Source organism: Pan troglodytes, chromosome 3, assembly GCF_028858775.2.
Source record: "Pan troglodytes isolate AG18354 chromosome 3, NHGRI_mPanTro3-v2.0_pri, whole genome shotgun sequence".
Classification (NCBI taxonomy): domain Eukaryota; kingdom Metazoa; phylum Chordata; class Mammalia; order Primates; family Hominidae; genus Pan; species Pan troglodytes.
In genome coordinates, this window is record NC_072401.2 from 152,266,402 (window position 1) to 152,285,315 (window position 18,914).

General features: G+C 37.5%; 1 protein-coding gene across 14 annotated transcripts in view; it reads right to left on the reverse strand.

The window, feature by feature from the left end:
• LRBA (LPS responsive beige-like anchor protein) overlaps positions 1 to 18,914 on the reverse strand; it is a 761,353-nt gene that overhangs the window by 226,711 nt on the left and 515,728 nt on the right. The gene's annotated exons all lie outside the window — the stretch shown is intronic.

An 18,914-nucleotide genomic window follows, 5' to 3' on the forward strand; every position in this document is an offset into this window, starting at 1 on the left:
GTGGTGTGATCACAGCTCACTGCAGCCTCAACCCCCTAGGCTCACATGATCCTCCCATCTCAGCCTCTTGAGTAGCTGGGACTACAAGCACGTGCCACCACATCTAGCTAACTTTTAACATTTTTTTTGTAGAGATGAGGTCTCACTATGTTCCCCAGGGTGGTCTTGAACTCCTGGGCTCAAGTGATCCTCCTGCCTCAGCCTCCCAAAGTGCTGGGATTATAGGCATGGGCCACTACACCTGGCCACTAACTCAAACTATAATATTTGCTTGCTAGCCTATTGCCTCTTCAGCACTAGAATACTAGAATCTAAGTTCTGTTGGAGCAAAGGCTTTGAATATACCCTACTTCCAATGCCTAGAAAAATACCTGGCACAAAGTAGCAATTTTCAGAATGACTAAATGAATCAATGTATGGCAACCTTCAGTCCATATTTGATCCGCATGATATTTTAACAAAATTTCACATGGTTGAAAATAGTTGAGAAAACAGATATTCACAAAAATATTCGGATTTCTGTCTTCTCAAGAAAAACTAGGGTATCCAGCAAACCTGGATCTGTATGCCACATGGTAACAATTGGCATGCGCTCTCCATTTTGGTACCATTTTCACTTCATTTATTATTATTCACAATGTGATGTGAGCATTCACTCATTTACTATTATCCACCTAGTTTCCATTGGTACTTGAGTTTGCTACCCTGGATTTACCAAATATTAGAGAACCCAATATATGTTCTGCAACATTTATAGTCCAATGTATCCATAAGAAAAACAAGAGCCAGGGCCAGTGGCTTACACTGGTAATTGCTGAGCTTTGGGAGGCCAAGATGGGAGGACTGCTTGAGGCCAGGCAACATAGCAAGACCTCATCTCTACAAAAAATTAAATAATTAGTTGGGCGTGGTAGCATGCACCTATAGCCCTAGCTACTCATGAAGCTGAGATGGGAACATCACTCAAGCCCAGGAATTCGATGGCACAGTAAGCTATGATTGCGCCACTGCACTCCAGCCTGGGCAACAATACAACATCCTGTCTCTAAAAAAAGAAAAAAAAGAAAAATGAGGCCTAGACATGTTAAATATTTGATACAAAATTCCTTGGCAAGTTAGTGGCAGAAACTGGCCTATTCCCAGGTTTTCTAACCCAAAAATACAGAGCTTCCATTGTATATACCACATTGCCACATTTTTAAGAAAGGGTTAAATATCTGTTAAACTAGAACCCAACTAACTGCTTAAAATTTTCCTGCACTTGGGTTAAAGAGGAAAGAGGAAAATCAAAAGAAAACGAACAAAAAATATTTTAAGCTCTTTGATATGTTAGGAATATCACACACTGGTCTGAAAATTCTACCTTTTGTATCTATAGAGCTATATAATAAGACCTGTTGCCCATAATAGTGAATCCATTCATTGCAGAGTCATGATCATACAACTAAAGATTTAATCATATTCTAGACTACTCCATTTATTAGGAGAAATGAGTATACTACAGCATTGTTACAAGATTTTTCATGTACTGAAATAGTTTTCTGATTAAACAAAATAACCATTTATATTCCATTCCCTTAAACAGTATGGTTATTCAAAGATCTACTTGAAACACTGCAAGTGTCATAGTCCTTTAAAATCTGTTCTATTCCAATGTCAAAAATATTCAGTAGTAGGCGGGGCACGGTGGCTCACGCCTGTAATCCCAACACTTTGGGAGGCCAAGGCAGGTGGATCACGAGGTCAGGAGATGGGGACTATCCTAGCTAACAAGGTAAAACCCCATCTCAATAAAAAAATAAATAAATAAAATTAGCCAGGCGTGGTTGCAGGCGCCTGTAGTCCCAGCTACTTGGGAGTCTGAGGCAGGTGAATGGCATGAACCTGGGAGGTGGAGCTTGCAGTGAGCCTAGATCATGCCACTGCACTCCAGCCTGGGTGACAGAGCGAGACTCTGTCTCAAAAAAAAAAAAAAAAAAAAAAAAAAAAAGGAAATGACATAAGCTCCATGTACCTACTACTCAGTAACCTTATAAAATCATAACACTTTGCCATATTATTCTATACATCTATAAGAAAGTGATAAATGCATTACAGTGTTTTAACAGACAGTGTTAAAATTCACATGCATAATGCTTCCTGATCCCATTTTCCTCCTCTGTCACAGCCAATCACTATCACTATCCTTGTTTTTAGGATTATCATCTATATGTAAGTTTTTATATTATTAGTACACATATATCCATAAATAACATACCACATCACTTTGTATGTTTTCAAACCTGATATAAATGGTATCATACTGAATGTATAATGATATGCTTTTCAAGTTAAACATGACAAAGTCTAATGAAGTTTTAAAACTTAGAGAAGAAAAAACAGCATGAGAGAAAATTATTTAAAATTGTCAAAGGTGTCAAAAATTAAAATCTTACCAAAAAACTAGCCTAATCTTTTAAAAATTAAATAAAATTCCACAATTAGGGTCAAAAAATTTGAGATTTAAAACAGAAACTAGCAATCTCTTAACTAAGGAATTACTAGCTGAAATTTATATAATAATATTTCTTTAAGTGTTCATTAGGAAAAGGTGTCAGTACTGAAAAGCAGCTGAGGCCTAGCTAAGCAAGGGGTTCATTTCTTATTGGAATAGTATAGGCCTGGTCTGAGGCTTCACTTCAAAGTCTCTAGAGTTCAATTAAAACTGGATTAGGTAGAAACAGACCCTTCTTTGGGACTTTCTGTTCACTGAAACTCTACATACACTGACAGCACCTTAGACAGAGGTCTAGCCCTCCAATGAATCAGTTGCCATAGAAACCATATCATTACCATTGCTCTGCAGTTATGACCTCAACTCCTGAAATGCTTGAAATCTTTACTCTCTTTGAATGTTTACCACCTTGTTTTATTATTGTTAGTATTATTATTAGTAAATTAAGCTTTCAATTGTTTTAAATAATTTGTTTCAAAGCTGGTTTATTAAATGTTGAGACAGTGTGTTACAGAGGAGAGAAAGGATTTAGTATTGAATACATAGATTATATACACACATAAATATTCTATTAATTTACTGTAAAACATCAAACCTATCTTTTTTAAAAGTTTTATTTGAAAACTGTGCCTTATGAAAAGTATATACTATTTTTTCCCAAATAATGCATATATTTCTTCCTTCTGTCCTACAAATAGTATACTATTAACACATAAGAAAATTGCTTCACTTTGTTGCACTTATTCTTAGTAAAAGTAAGGCATTTTTTACTTTCCCTTTACCAGTCCATTTGTAAAAGCTTATAAGTTTATCCAAATAAAACTCTCTTTTGTTTTCTTGTCCTCATGAAAGAACAAAAATAGAAACCAACACTCACTGCCCAACTATATACTCTTATTTATTGAATACTAGGGATTTTTAAAAAGTAGATTTAAAATAGTTAAAGCCAATCCTTTAAGTGAATAGAAAGGGAGGTTTTATTTAAAAAAAAAAAAAACTATCCTTGATACATTTTAAATGTTTTAAAATTCCTCCTGAAGGGTAAATATTAAAAAGTGATAAAATGTTTTACCTCAAAAAAAGAAATATTTACATGAGAGCCTGCATATGTAACATCAATAAAAGGTATTTTAAAAATTACTATTCCTAAGGTTTAAAACTAGCATAGCATATCCCTATGCCAAATATTTCCCAAATTCTATAGTAATTTTATTTTTTCAGACAATTCCAGATTTCTGAAGATTTTGGTGTTAAGAATAAAATCAGGTAATATATATCAATAACGATATTTAAAAATTCACAACAGAACCATCTCTAAACCCTATCGATACATTTAACATCAGGAAAAATGTTTTTAGCCAAATATACAAAATGTAAACTAATCATACCATTCATTAAGCAATAACACAATGGCTAAGAAAATCTAGAAAATATTCACTATATCCCACTTTAATGGAACATAATTACATAGTCATAGGTTAACACTTTAATACGGAAAAACTAATTATTTGAACCACCTTTAAGATAAAGACATTGAAAAATACTTTCATATCAATTCACCAATAAATATATGTGCAAATATGTTTTATGTTACAATAATTGTAATTTGAACAAATAGCTTAAAGAATTTTAATCAAGTATTTTAAAGTTGCATCGCTGTTATTAACATAGTTTTAACATTTTGCTATAGTTTTCTCTGAAGGTAGACATCAAAGCATAGCATGTAATTTACTCAAATGATATTGAATCCTAGTTGGTTCAAGGATTTACTTCATCACCAACCATATGACTTTTGGTTTTAAAATTCAAGGATATATTCTTTAAGTAAAATTTAGAGGTCTTTTTTGAATTTGACAATGACAATGATACACAGTCGTCTCTGGTGGAAAATTTAAGTTGATAATTTTCTTACTAAATGTATATCCATGAACACTTAGAATGTCCCCAAACTTCAACAAACAACAAAAATGAAAGTCATACATAAAAAATAAAATTACCTCTTAAATTAATCATGTGTTGTTATTTAATTTTTTTCATCTATACAGTATATTTCCCTTCTGGTTTCAAGTACTATGATGTAGTATAGTATTCATAGCATTTCATGGGTGACAAATTCAATTAAACATATTCATTACTCTAATGTTCTACTTGGCAGTTTTAGTCAGTATGAAAAATTAAAAATATATAAATAAAATGCTATGTGACCTTTGTATTGATTGGACTAAAATGGCTTTAGCCTGGGTGTGGACGATGGGGCAGTTGGGAGGGGCAAGAGGGGAGCCTACAAACACACACACTCTTATGTTTTCTCTTCCAATTACTGAGGGAGATGATAAAACCACAGCAAATGATGTATCAGCTCATTTTATCTTATCGCTTTGGGGCTAGGTGACAATGAAGTTCATATTTCACGGGCTCCCATTGAAGATTGTGAAAATTACTTGCCCTTATGACCTGAAATTTCACTAGAAGACAGAAATTTCTCTTCTGCAAAGTAATGCAATTTTTCAGATGTCAACCTTTAGCCCAGCTTTAAAAATTAATTTCATTTATATTAACCAATGATATTGATATTTTCACAGAACACTCTTTGATACATGAAGCACTGACTGGCAAATTGATGTTGCTTTAGATGGGTAAAACTATTTTATTTTAAGCTGCTGCGGCACACAGATTTATGGCAAACTGAAATTCCCATTTCATAATTTAATATTTGTGCTGGAGTGATGCACCTTTAAGCCCTTGGCCTGTAAATAATTCAGACTCTTTACTTGGTTGTTTTATTTTCAATATTCCTCAGCTTAAAAATAATTTGCATTCTAAATGATGCATCTTAAAAGCCATCTCTTATTCAACTAGCATTAAATATCAATCTTAATGAGTCAAAAGCCAAACGTAGTAATGAAGGAGAAGAACAAAGAAGGTATTTATTTATCTTCCAGCTCATTTTTAATTCAGTTTTTAAAATTTAAACTATACCATAAGTCTAAATTTTTTTTTGAAAGAAGGCAAGAAACCAAAATGAACCCGCAAAAGGATATTAAGGAACCATAGCAAGGAACATGAATATATTTTATATCTTTTTCATAGCAGCACAAAAGGTGAAGAGCTGGGTGATAAATTTGTAGAGAAAGAACAAAATGAACTTAGATATTTATCTAAATTAAAATAGAGATATTTAGCTTTGAAGGTACCTTTTAAAATACAAAAAAAAAACAAAGCCACAATGTCAATATCATTGTGAACAAGGTATAAAAGGGTCTCATCTGATTTTAGTAAAGGAGATACTGAAATTACCTTGTATCTGTACAAAAGAAACATTTCAATATACAATTTCAATATTTTAGAGTAATAAAAATGCTACTAAAAGATGTATGATCTGGTGTCTTTACAAGTTACAACTTTATTATCTTTATCCAGTGAAGAGTTTTGTCTAATTCAAATAATGCCTTGAGAAGATAATCATTAAACAAATACTCTTCTATTTTATAAGGAAAGTCAAGCATAAATATGCATATAACTTATACATTCATTTATGATCTTAAAATTAGAAAAAGCCTAAGAAAGCCATTTATCTAATTTAGGTATTTCTCCCCAAATGGTTTAACACTGCTTTGGCTAAATTTCTATACTCAAAATAATTTTTGCACTTTTATGCCAACAATATTCAAATTGTTTTTCTTCAAAATATTTATATTTAGTTCTTCCTTACATGTACGGTATAGAAAAAAATCATAATATAAATTTTCCCTTTATAATTTTTTCATTTAGATTGAAAATATTCCCAATTACTTCTCAAAAACTTGTGACAATAACATGCTATTATTGCTGAATTAAGCTATAAAGTATTTCTGTCAGGGCCAGGCAAAGTGGATTATGCCTGTAATCCTAGCACTTTGGGAGGCTGAGGCAGGAGGATCACTTGAGGCCAGGAATTCCAGACCAGACTGGGAAATACAGCAAGATCCCATTTCTACAAAAAATAAAATTAGATGACTGAGGTGGCATGTGCCTGTAGTTCCGGCTACTCCAGAGGCTGAGGTGGGAGGACTGCTTGAGCCCAGAAATTGTTTGAGGCTGCAGTGAGCTATGACTGCACCACTGTACTTCAGGTTGGGCAACAGAGACTTTTTTTTTTTTTAAGTATTTTTGTCTAATGTTCCCCATATTGATTCTCAATAGTCATAAGCTTTCTATTCCTTACTAGAGAGTTAAAATTTAAGTCACCACTAATAAAAAACTAACTTTAAATATATTGGAATATTTCATAATAAGTACTTTAAAACAAACAATGGGCAGAAACTCTCTTTCTTCTCAATGCCAATTCTTCCTTCATGAACTCCATCTTTGATGGGTATCAAAAGCCTTCCCTAAAAAAGTGTTTTACTTCTCATAGAATTAAAAAGTAAAACTGAGGATACTAGAGGTTGGAAAGTGAGGTGGGAAGCAAGGAACATGGAAAGATTTGTTAAAAGATACAAAATTACAGTTAGACAGTAATAAGTTCTCGTGTTCTATACCACTGTAGAATGACTCCAGTGAACAATAACATATAGTTTCAAACAGCTAGAAGTAGGAGAGTGAATGTTCCCAACATGAAGAAAGGATGTTTGACATGATTAATATGCTAATTACCCTGATCTGATTACTATACATTATGTGTATACAACATCTTTATGTACCCCATGAATATGTACAACTGTTGCTTAAAATTTTTTAAAAATAAAATGACCAAAGGTAAAGTTAAAAAAAAAAATCCCCCCTTGGGCTGGGCGCCGGGGCTTATGTCTGTAATCCCAGCACTTTGGGAGGCTGAGGCTGGCAAATATTCCTGAGGTCAGTAGTTCAAAACCAGCCTGGCCAACATGGTGAAACCCTGTCTCTACTAAAAATACAAAAAATTAGCTGAGTCTGGTGGCGGGCGCCTGTAATCCCAGCTACTCAGGAGGCTGAGACAGGAGAATTCCTTGAACCTGGGAGGCGGAGGTTGCAGTGAGCTGAGATCGGACTACTGCACTCCAGCCTGGGCAGCAAGAGCGAGACTCTGTCTCTGAATAAATAAATACATAAATAATCCCCCCTCTCCCAGATGTATGAACTAAATCTTCAAGTTAGAGTAATATCAGTTTATTGATAGACTATTCTGTGTAGCAGATACAATATGATTTAGCCACTGGAAGTTTCTCTGTTACCTAAGCTACTTAAACAAATTAAAGGGAAAACCTTTGTTTATCTTGAAGAAATTTGCTTTTGTTCTTTGAACACAGCAAGCAAGAGAAATGAAAAGCAAAATGGAAAGGAAAAATTAGGAACATAGAACTTGATGCTAAGAGCCTAAAATCCCCAGGATACATTTTTCCTAATCAGAGGGAAATACTTTTCTACTTTTTTAAAATTAGTATCTGCCTCCTACTAAATATTAAGCTTGTTTAGTTGGAGTCAGTTATAAATGAATAGTACAGATTTGTATTCACTTCCATAATAGAGCATGGAACTAAATGCTATGCTCACATTTGCCTTCAGACATAATCTTCCAAAAAGCCATTTTCTTAAAGGGCCTATATGTAATAGAACATTATGAATAAAACTTTTGGGGTTAACCTCATTTCATTGCATAACTCCATATTGTTGCACAATCCTCACTAGATTGGAGTTCATACTTAACTGGAGTTCTTATGACACTACATCACTAGTCTTAGTCATCTTTCTATTCACAGTATCTAGCACAATACTGAAGAGACTGACTGATGGATGGAGGGCCAACTCAGCTTCACTAAGTGTCTACAATCAGGCCAGATGTGGTGGCTCACGTCTGTAATACCAGCACTTTGGTAGGCCAAGGTGGGAGAATCACTTGAGCTCAGGAGTTCAAGATCAGCTGGGCAACACAGCAAAAACCCCGTCTCTGCTAAAAAATGCAAAAATTAGCTGGAGGTGGTGGTGTGTGCCTGTGGTCCCAGATACTAGGGCAGCTGAGGCAGGAGAATCGCTTGGGCCTGGGATGCAGAAGGTGTAGTGAGCCAAGGTCGTGCCACTGTACTGGGCAATAGAGCAAGACCCCATCTCAAAAAAAAAAAGGTATCTACAATCTAAGATTCTGGGAACACATGAACATAAACACAGCAAAAAACAAAAGGGGGAAGAAGAGTAAAATGGAAAACTATGACATAAAAATTTTTTAAAATCAAATTCAAGGGTCAGAATACTTCCACTACTGATGAAGACGGAGTAACAGGGCCTGGATTTACCCTACCTAAACAATATGCAAAATGAACATAATATACAGAAAAGTTGTTTTCAAAATATTAAATATTAAGCAATAAAAAACAGTGATTCTTGAAAAACAGTGATTCCTGAAAAACAGGAAACAAAATTGTGACACCTATTAATGCCCAAGCACACCATCTGGAAAGACTTTGCAGGGCCCAGAGGAAGAAAGAGAAACTTAGTTAGAACGTAATGGTCTCCTGCAGTAGAGAAAACAGAGCTTGAAGTACAGGGAGATCAAGGCATCAAAAGCTTGCAGGGCAGAGTAGCAGATCAGAGAGAGCTGCAAAGCAACAGAGCTCCAGAGATCTGCAGCCTTCAGCTGAGTACTGACCAAGCTATGAAAGAAAACAATGTGAGAACAGTGAAAGAATCATCCTAAGAAATTACAATGAACAGTACTCAGAGCTCACACAGAATGTAAAAATCTCATGATTCATGGAGCACTGTAGAGACTACTCAAAAGGGTTTTGCCACAGAAGTGGGGGGAAGTTGGCTCTAGACTTAATGCTGCTCTAGTTCTCCCTAAAAATCTTAAAACCAAGCTCCAGATGGATCAAACTATTTCTAAGTAACTTAACTGTATCCCAGAACAATGTATTATAAGGAATGCAAAAATATCCACCACACAACTAGGCAAAATTCACTACAACTGGCATTCAATTCATAATTACTGGGCCTGTAAAAGAAGCAAAACAACATGACCCACATGAGGAGAGAACTTAATTAAACAAAACTCTCCTAGAAATGACCATCAACAGAATTTTTAGAAAAAGACATCAAGGGGAGCCAAGATGGCCGAATAGGAACAGCTCCAGTCTACAGCTCCCAGCGTGAGCAACGCAGAAGATGGGTGATTTCTGCATTTCCAACTGAGGTACCAGGTTCATCTCACTGGGGTGTGCCAGACAGTGGGTGCAGGACAGTGGGTGCAGCGCACCGTGCGTGAGGCGAAGCAGGGCGAGGCATCGCCTCACCCGAGAAGCGCAAGGGGTCAGGGAATTCCCTTTCCTAGTCAAAGAAAGGGGTGACAGACGGCACCTGGAAAATTGGGTCACTCCCACCCTAATACTGTGCTTTCCCAACGGGCTTAAAACGGCTTAAAAAACGGCACACCAGGAGATTATATCCCGCACATGACTCAGAGGGTCCTACACCCACGGAGTCTCGCTCATTGCTAGCACAGCAGTCTGAGATCAAACTGCAAGACGGCAGCGAGGCTGGGGGAGGGGTGCCCAACATTGCCCAGTCTTGATTAGGTAAACAAAGCAGCCAGGAAGCTCGAACTGGGTGGAGGCCACCACAGCTCAAGAAGGCCTGCCTGCCTCTGTAGGCTCCACCTCTGGGGGCAGGGCACAGACAAACAAAATGACAGCAGTAACCTCTGCAGACTTAAAAGTCCCTGTCTGACAGCTTTGAAGAGAGTAGTGGTTCTCCCAGCATGCAGCTTGAGATCTGAGAACAGGCAGACTGCCTCCTCAAGTGGGTCCCTGACCCCCGAGTAGCCTAACTGGGAGGCACCCCCCAGTAGGGGCGGACTGACACCTCACACGGCCGGGTACTCCCCTGAGACAAAACTTCCAGAGGAACGATCAGGCAGCAGCATTGGCGGTTCACCAATATCCGCCGTTCTGCAGCCAACGCTGCTGACACCCAGGCAAACAGGGTCTGGAGTGGACTTCTACCAAACTCCAACAGACCTGCAGCTGAGAGTCCTGTCTGTTAGAAGGAAAACTAACAAACAGGAAGGACATCCACACAAAAAACCCATCAGGACGTTACCATCATCAAAGACCAAAGGCAGATAAAACCACAAAGATGGGGAAACAACAGAGAGAAAAACTGGAAACTCTAAAAAATCAGAGCACCTCTCCTCCTCCATAGGAACGCAGCTCCTCATGAGCAATGGAATAAAGCTGGACGGAGAATGACTTTGACGAGTTGAGAGAAGAAGGCTTCAGACGATCAAACTATGCTGAGCTACAGGAGGAAATTCGAACCAATGGCAAAGAAGTTAAAAACTTTCAAAAAAAATTAGACGAATGGATAACTAGAATAACCAATGCAGAGAAGTCCTTAAAGGACCTGATGGAGCTGAAAACCAAGGCACGAGAACTAGGTGACGAATGCACAAGCCTCAGTAGCCGATGCAATCAACTGGAAGAAAGGGTATCAGTGATGGAAGACAAAATGAATGACATGAAGCAAGAAGAGAAGTTTAGAGAAAAAAGAATAAAAAGAAATGAACAAAGCCTCCAAGAAATATGGGACTATGTGAAAAGACCAAATCTACATCTGACTGGTGTACCTGAAAGTGATGGGGAGAATGGAACCAAGTTGGAAAACACTCTGCAGGATATTATCCAGGAGAACTTCCCCAATCTAGCAAAAGGCAGGCCAACATTCAAATTCAGGAAATACAGAGAACGCCACAAAGATACTACTCGAGAAGAGCAACTCCAAGACCCATAATTTTCAGATTCACCAAAGTTGAAATGAAGGAAAAAAATCTTAAGCGCAGCCAGAGAGAAAGGTCGGGTTACCCACAAAGGGAAGCCCATCAGCCTAAAGGCTGATCTTTCAGCAGAAACTCTACAAGCCAGAAGAGAGCGGGGGCCAATATTCAACATTCTTAAAGAAAAGAATTTTCAACCCAGAATTTCATATCCAGCCAAACTAAGCTTCATAAGTGAACGAGAAATAAAATACTTTACAGACAAGCAAATGCTGAGAGATTTTGTCACCACCAGGCCTGCCCTAAAAGAGCTCCTGAAGGAAGCACTAAACATGGAAAGGAACAACTGGTACCAGCCACTGCAAAAACATGCCAAATTGTAAAGACCATCAAGGCTAGGAAGAAACTGCATCAACTAACGAGCAAAATAGCCAGCTGACATCATAATGACAGGATCAAATTCACACATAACGACATTAACTTTGAATGTAAATGGGCTACACAGACTGGCAAATTGGATAAAGAGTCAAGACCCATCAGTGTGCTGTATTCAGGAAACCCATCTCATGTGCAGAGACACACATAGGCTCAAAATAAAGGGATGGAGGAAGATCTACCAAGCAAATGGAAAACAAAAAAAGGCAGGGGTTGCAATCCTAGTCTCTGATACAACAGACTTTAAACCAACAAAGATCAAAAGAGACAAAGAAGGCCATTACATAATGTTAAAGGGATCAATTCAACAAGAAGAGCTAACTATCCTAAATATATATGCAACCAATACAGGAGCACCTAGATTCATAAAGCAAGTCCTTAGTGACCTACAAAGAGACTTAGACTCCCACACAACAATAATAATGGGAGACTTTAACACCCCACTGTCAACATTAGACAGATCAACGAGACAGAAAGTTAACAAGGATACCCAGGAACTGAACTAAGCTCTGCACCAAGCAGACCTAATAGACATCTACAGAACTCTCCACCCCAAATCAACAGAATATACATTTTTTTCAGCACCACACCACACCTATTCCAAAATTGACCACATACTTGGAAGTAAAGCACTCCTCAGCAAATGTAAAAGAACAGAAATTATAACAAACTGTCTCTCAGACCACAGTGCAATCAAACTAGAACTCAGGATTAAGAAACTCAATCAAAACCGCTCAACTACATGGAAACTGAACAACCTGCTCCTGAATGACTACTGGGTACATAACAAAATGAAGGCAGAAATAAACATGTTCTTTGAAACCAATGAGAACAAAGATACAACATACCAGAATCTCTAGGACACATTCAAAGCAGTGTGTAGAGGGAAATTTATAGCACTAAATGCCCACAAGAGAAAGCAGGAAAGATCTAAAATTCACAACCTAACATCACAATTAAAAGAACTAGAAAAGCAAGAGCAAACACATTCAAAAGCTAGCAGAAGGCAAGAAATAACTAAGATCAGAGAAGAACTGAAGGAAATAGAGACACAAAAAACCCTTCAAAAAATTAATGAATCCAGGAGCTGGTTTTTTGAAAGGATCAACAAAATAGACCGCTAGCAAGACTAACAAGAAAAGAGAGAAGAATCAAACAGACGTAATAAAAAGTGATAAAGGGGATATCACCACCGATCCCACAGAAATACAAACTACCATCAGAGAATACTATAAACAGCTCTATGCAAATAAACTAGAAAATCTAGAAGAAATGGATAAATTCCTCAACACATACATCCTCCCAAGACTAAACCAGGAAGAAGTTGAATCTCTGAATAGACCAATAACAGGCTCTGAAATTGAGGCAATAATTAATAGCTTACCAACCAAAAGAAGTCCAGGACTAGATGGATTCACAGCTGAATTCTACCAGAGGTGCAAGGAGGAGCTGGTACCATTCCTTCTGAAACTATTCCAATCAATACAAAAAGAGGGAATCCTCCCTAACTCATTTTATCAGGCCAGCATCATCCTGATACCAAAGCCTGGCAGAGACACAACAAAAAAAGAGAATTTTAGACCAATATGCTTGATGAACATCGATGCAAAAATCCTCAATAAAATACTGGCAAACCAAATCCAGCAGCACATCAAAAAGCTTATCCACCATGATCAAGTGGGCTTCATCCCTGGGATGCAAGGCTGGTTCAACATACACAAATCAATAAATGTAATCCAGAATATAAACAGAACCAAAGACAAAAACCACATGATTATCTCAATAGATGCAGAAAAGGCCTTTGACAAAATTCAACAACCCTTCATGCTAAAAACTCTCAATAAATTAGGTATTAATGGGACATATCTCAAAATAATAAGACCTATGTATGACAAACCCACAGCCAATATCATACTGAATGGACAAAAACTGGAAGCATTCCCTTTGAAAACTAGCACAAGACAGGGATGCCCTCTCTCACCACTCCTATTCAACATAGTGTTGGAAGTTCTGGCCAGGGCAATCAGGCAGGAGAAAGAAATAAAGGGTATTCAATTAGGAAAAGAGGAAGTCAAACTGTTCCTGTTTGCAGATGACATGATTGTATATCTAGAAAACCCCATCGTCTCAGCCCAAAATCTCCTTAAGCTGATAAGCAACTTCAGCAAAGTCTCAGGATACAAAATCAATGGCAACAATCACAAGCATTCTTATACACCAATAACAGACAAACAGAGAGCCAAATCATGAGTGAACTCCCATTCACAATTGCTTCAAAGAGAATAAAATACCTAGGAATCCAACTTACAAGGGATGTGAAGGACCTCTTCAAGGAGAACTACAAATCACTGCTCAATGAAATAAAAGAGGATACAAACAAATGGAAGAACATTCCATGCTCATGGGTGGGAAGAATCAATATCGTGAAAATGGCCATACTGCCCAAGGTAATTTATAGATTCAATGCCATCCCCATCAAGCTACCAATGCCTTTCTTCACAGTGGAAAAAACTACTTTAAAGTTCATATGGAACCAAAAAAGAGCCCGCATCACCAAGTCAATCCTAAGCCAAAAGAACAAAGCTGGAGGCATCACACTACTTGACTTCAAACTATACAAGGCTACAGTAACCAAAACAGCATGGTACTGGTATCAAAACAGAGATATAGACCAATGGAACAGAACAGAGCCCTCAGAAATAATGCCGCATATCTATAACTATCTGATCTTTGACAAACCTGACAAAAACAAGAAATGGGGAAAGGATTCCCTATTTAATAAATGGTGCTGGGAAAACTGCTAGCCATATGTAGAAAGCTGAAACTGGATCCCCTCCTTACACCTTATACAAAAATTTATTCAAGATGGATTAAAGACTTACATGTTAGACCTAAAACCATAAAAACCCTAGAATAAAACCTAGGCAATACCATTCAGGACATAGGCATGGGCAAGGACTTCATGTCTAAAACACCAAAAGCAATGTTAACAAAAGCCAAAATTGACAAATGGGATCTAATTAAACTGAAGAGCTTCTGCACAGCAAAAGAAACTACCATTAGAGTGAACAGGCAACCTACAGAATGGGAGAAAATTTTTGCAACCAACCCAAATGTCCAACAACGACAGACTGGATTAAGAAAACGTGGCACATACACACCATGGAATACTATGCAGCCATAAAAAAAGATGAGTTCACGTCCTTTGTAGGGACATGGATGAAACTGGAAACCATCATTCTCAGCAAACTATCGCAAGGACAAAAAACCGAACACCGCATGTTCTCACTCATAGGTGGGAACTGAAAAATAAGAACACATGGACACAGGAAAGGGAACATCACAAACCGGGGACTGTTGTGGGGTGGGGGGAGGGGAGGGATAGCATTAGGAGATATACCTAATGCTAAATGACGAGTTAATGGGTACAGCACACCAACATGGCACGTGTATACATATGTAACAAACCTGCACATTGTGCACATGTACCCTAAAACTTAAAATAATAAAATTTTTTTTAAAAAAGGGGGCGGGGGGGTGAAGAAAAAGACATCAAATGAGACCAAGCAGTTTTGTTTTGTTTTTATTGAGACAGACTCTTGCTCTGTCGCCCAGGCTGGAGTGCAGTGGCGTGATCTCTGCTTACTGCAACTTCTGTCTCCTGGGTTCAGACGATTCTCCTGCCTCAGCCTCCTGAGTAGCTGGGACTACAGGTGCCCACCACCATGCCTGGCTAATTTTTGTATTCTTAGTAGAGGCGGGGTCTCACCATGTTGGCTAGGCTGGTCTCGAACTCCTGACCTCAAATGATCCACCCACCTTGGCCTCCCAAAGTGTGGGATTACAGGCGGGAGCCACCACGTCCAGCCCCAAGTAGATTTTAGAGCAAAACATTTAATTAGGGATAAAGAGGGTCATTTTATAATAATATCATTTCATCAAGAGGCTTTATTTAACTATCTTAATTGTTTATGATCTGAATAACAGAGCTTCAAAACACAAGAAGCAAAAACTGAGAGAACTGAAAGAAGAAACACATGAACCCACAATATAAACATTTCAACATTCCTCTGTAATTAATAAAACAAGAAGATTGAAAAATCAATAAAGATACAAAGGAGTTGAACAAGACCATCAACCAACAGAACCTAACTGACATTTATAGAACAGTCCAACCCCAGAGCAAGGTTACGAAAAGCATATTTTGGGCTAAAATTCAAGTTGCAATAAATTTAAGACTCAAGTCAGATAAAGTATATTCTCTGACTACAATAGAAGTAAATTAAAAATCAGTAACAATAGATTGTTTGCACAGCATGGTGACTATAGTTAATGGTAATGTACTGTTTATTTCAAAATTGCTAAAAGAGATTTTAAACATTCTTACCACAAGATAAATTATGTGAGTTAATGAATACATTAATTAGCCAGATTTTATCATTCCACAAAATATACATATTATTAAAACATCACACAGTACCCTATATATACCATTATTATTTTTCAATTAATAAGAAAATTTAAAAAAAGCTATCTGGAAAAGCCCCCAAATTTGAAAATTAAATAGTACACATCTAAATAACCTATGAGTAAGAGAAAAAAACAAAAAGGAAATTAGCAAGTATTTAAAATTGGATGAAAATGAAAACACAATTTAAAAAAATTCTAGAATACAGCTAAAGCAGTGCTTAGAGGGAAACTTACAGCACTAAATGCATATATTAATGTGAAAGAAAGATCTCTTTTCAGTGATTTTGACATCCCCTTTAGGAAAACAGAAAAATAAGAGCAAGTTAAACCCAGATTAAGCAGAGAAAGGAAATAATAAAAATCAAAAGAATAGAAAAAAAAAAAGAGAGAAATATCACTAAAACCTAAAGCTGTTTTTGTGTTTTGTTTTGTTTTGTTTTTTTAAAAAAAGATCAATAAAATTGATAAACCTCTGACCAGAGATTAGGAAAAAAAATAGATGTAAATCACGAATATCAGGAATTATAACAGGAATTACCAATATTAGGAGAGAAGAGACATCAAAACAGATTTTTAGACATTAAAAGGATAAGGGGATATCATAAACAAATAGTTTGGACTACTTTGATGCGATGAACAGATCTCTTGAAAGACACAAACTTGGCCAGGTCCTGTGGCTCACGCCTGTAATCCCAGAACTTTGGGAGACAGAAGCAGGTGGATTACTTGAAGTCTGGAGTTCGAGACCAGCCTGGCCAACATGGTGAAACCGCATCTCTACTAAAAATACAAAACCAGCCAAGTGTGGTGGCACATGCCTGTAATCCCAGGGACTTGGGAGGCTGAGGCAGGAGAATTGCTTGAAACCAGGAAGGAGGTGGAGGTTGCAGTGAGCCGAGATCACGCCACTGCCCTCCAGCCTGGGCGGCAGAGTGAGACTCCATCTCAAAAAAAAAGAGAAAGACACAAACTACCAAACCCCTTTCAAGAAGAAATAGATTGCATAAATAATGCAATATCTAATAAAGAAGTTAAATTTGTAGTTTAAGTCTTCCCAAAAAGTAAACTCCAGGCTCAGCAGACTACACTGGTAAATTCTACCAAATATTTAAGGAAGAAACTCTATACAAACTTGTCCAGAATATTAAAGAGGAAAGAATACTTGCCAACTCGTTCTGTGAGGTCAGCATTATCCATATGTCAAAACCAGACAAACACAGTATAAGTAAAAAGGCAGTCTGCACTTAAATATTTGTAAAATTTCTCTGTCTTGAGACTTACTGTGAATACCCTACAAAATAAATATATTAAATGTCTTCTCATACTACCTTCCCACTCTTGTACCTTCACAAATTGTCACTCAATGCACCCATCTTTCTCTTGGATTTCTCAAAAACATCTACGCAGTTTCCTTTTGTAGTATATTCCAACTTGACTTCCTTTGGATTTCAGTAGAGTGGAATTCTTAGCCTTCTTAGTTTACACTGAGTGATTTCATCCCTAATCACTGCTTCTATTGTTGCCAAAGCACGCTGGGGTGTGAGATGTAGAGCTAAGATATTAGAGGTCAGTTTTAGACCCCTATATCCAATCACCTATAAATAGCTCCACCATATGCCCTCTAAACTCTCAAATTCTTTTATTTTTTATTATTTTATTTATTTTTTTTTTATTATTTTTTGAGACGGAGTCTCACTCTGTCGCCCAAGCCGGAGTGCAGTGGCGTGATCTTGGCTCACTGCAACCTCCGCCTCCCGGGTTCAAGCGATTCTCCTGCCTCAGCCTCCTGAATAGCTGGGACTACAGGCACGTGCCACCATGCCTGGCTAATTTTTTTGTATTTTTAGTAGAGACAGGGTTTCACCATGTTGGCTAGGCTAGTCTCAAATTCCTGACCTCAGGTCATCCTCCTGCCTTGGCCTCCCAAAGTTCTGGGATTACAGGCGTGAGCCGCCATGCCTGGCCTAACCTCTCAAATTCAACACATCCAAAAATGAACTCACTACCACCCCTCCACAGCTGTCATTAGTCCAATAGAGACTATTTCGATTAGCAGAGCCATAAACACCATGTAAGCCAAACAAAAACTTAGTTATGCTAAATACTACATCTCACTCCTTTTGACCCTCACTCACCTCTCAATGAACTACTTCAATTGACTCTATCTCCCTTCTGCTCTTAGTCATATAGGGTAAAACCTACTTCAGAAGAGGTTCTTATCATCTTTTACCATTTTCATAGACATATCTTATATTCTAAACATGTCATACAACATAACACACCTTCAATCACGCCATGCTGCTTCATGCTTAACCATCTCCCAGTGTGATGGTCTTCCTAACTGCAACGCAGCTTCTTTCAACGTGCACCACCAAGGAGGTGGTGGCAGTGGTTGTATTAAAGTAGTACCAGACAGTAATAGTGGTAGCAGCAACAAATGCAACTTACTTAGAGCTCATTATATCCCAGGATCTACGCTAAGTGATTCAATTCAGTTATTTCAGCTAACTCTCAAAATGGCACTGTGAAATCGATGTCATTTTCACCATTTTATAAATTAAGAAACAGTCTTTGAGAGGTTAGATGACGCAGTCAAAATCACATAGCTAGTAAGTAGTGTAGCCAAGTCTATCAGACTTCTGACATTATGCTCTGAGCCACTATATAATACTCCCACCACAGAGAACTTCTCATCCTTAAAGGCCAAGCCAAGATTTTGTAAAAGCTCTGACTTCTCAAACAGATGTGCTACCACAGGCCTCTTACAAATTGTAAATGTCTCCCTCGCTAGAC